A 2,302-nucleotide genomic window follows, 5' to 3' on the forward strand; every position below is an offset into this window, starting at 1 on the left:
AGTTTCAGTTTTGCTAGATCTAGTTGGGGCATGTCCCAACATTTCTAGTCAGTTTAGAGGCTTATTTCAGACATAGTTAGATTCAGCTTAGTATTGAGTTAATATCTTCTTTGTATTAAACTCATCAGTTTTTATTTATCTCAGTTATAGTATATGGGTATTCCCCATCCTTTCATGTTATTTATGATTTAGCTTCTGCATCAGTTTATTATCTTTAGTATGCTCATGATCATGCCAGCAGGGTTAGCTTGGGATCACTTGTGGTCCTAGGTCCCGTGTCCGCGTCTTGGGGGTAGCTCGGGGCGTGACATCTTTAATCATACTAATCTCTCAATTCTTGCTATTTTTTTAATAGATAAACAAGTAGCTATGTAACTATATTTCAGATTTAAAGACAACTAGGAGTCACAAAGCTTCCTGTATTTGATTCAATTTCTGTTTTGTCCAGTGCTACTTCTGGAACAAAAAGGAGTGGTGGTTTGTGGTGTTTCACCTCAACTTCAGGCCATTGTTGGTCAACCAGCAATGCCCAATTCGAGTTGTATCACATTGTGAAACAGCTGTGGATGTACGGTAACAAGCAAGGTCCCTAGGTTGCATAAAGCTGAACTCCTACGATAAGCAGACATAAAACATATCAAGAGGACATTAATGCGGCAAATCAGTTCCTTTTAATATTAATTACTCTAGAATGCCCAACAGCCCAAGTATATGTAAATGGTACAACAATTGAATCAAATTACAGGATGGTACCTTGACAAGGCATTAATTGAATTGATGAAATAAAATAGAACAACTCACCACAGCATCATATCAGTCGACAACTTAAAAACAATTTGAATTCGGCTCTTCTTCTTCATCAAGCAAGGTCGGACATGAAACTCTATCAATGTTTGAAGTCAAACCTAAGAAGAAAAGTATGTGTCTAAAGTACTAAGAACTGAAAAATTATTGAATGACAAGTCATTGAAAAGTTAGTTACCTTTATTTCGTTCCATAACCAAGTGTGAGCACACATCAAAGCTTCCAAAGTAGTAGGATGGAGTCTACTGCGATGTGGACTAATCAACCTCCCACTAGTGCTAAATGCCGATTCAGAAGCAACAGTAGACACAGGAATGACTAAGAGGTCACGGGCCATCTTTTGTAAAGTAGGAAATTTCAATCCATTTGTCTTCCACCAACTTAAATTGCCAAAAAATGGAGTTCGAGGCAACAAACTTTCTTCTAATACATATCCAATTCTTTGTTCAATAATTTCATTAGTAGCTTCATTTGTTTGTGAAGGAAAATATTTGACTCTCGTTCTCAATAGGGACACAATAGAAGATGAACACGCTGGATCTTGTTCGCCTTGAGACTCCATAATTTCAATAAGAAAGTCAGTAAAAGAATGATTAAGTAGAGATAAACGACTTAAATTACTAGTACTATCAGAAAATCAGCAAAAAACACTAAATAGAGCCGACAATCAGCAAGTAGAATAAAACAAGAAGTCCAGATACATAATAGGATCAATCTAATGGTTTACTCATTAAGATTTGTTCCTTTCTACGGAATGAAACTGTGAGAAATATATGGGAAAAATATTATTAAATTGTTGTTCTAATTATTACATAGAGAACCTTATTTATAGACACTATATAATACAATTCCTTACCAAATAGGAGACTATAAACTGTTCCTATTTTGTGTAGGATTGTGTTTACTTATTCTAGTCTAACACTCCCCCTCAAGCTGGTGCATACAAATTATATGTACCTAGCTTGTTACAAATGTAATTAATATGAGGACCGGTGAGGAACTTGGTGAAGATATCTGCAAGTTAATCATTTGACTTCACAAATTTGGTAACAATATCACCTGAGAGTATCTTTTCTCTTACAAAGTGACAATCAATCTTAATGTACTTAGTTCTCTCATGAAACACTGGATTTGATGCAATATGAAGGGCCGCTTGATTATCACACACAAGTTCCATATGACCGGTTTCTCCAAACTTTAGTTCTCCAAGCAACTGTTTGATCCAAACTAGTTCACAAGTTGCTACAACCATTGCTCGATATTCTGCTTCTGCACTGGATCGAGCAACCATACTTTGTTTCTTACTCTTCCATGACACCAAATTACCTCCAACTAAAACACAATATCCGGATGTAGAACGTCTATCAAAGGGTGATCCTGCCCAATCAACATCTATATATCCGGTGATATGCTCATGGACTTGATCCTCAAAGAGTAGTCCTTTACCAGGAGCTGACTTTATATATCGTAGAATACGAACAATTGCATCCCAATGACT

Source organism: Solanum tuberosum, unplaced genomic scaffold (genome assembly GCF_000226075.1).
Source record: "Solanum tuberosum cultivar DM 1-3 516 R44 unplaced genomic scaffold, SolTub_3.0 scf00106, whole genome shotgun sequence".
NCBI lineage: Eukaryota > Viridiplantae > Streptophyta > Magnoliopsida > Solanales > Solanaceae > Solanum > Solanum tuberosum.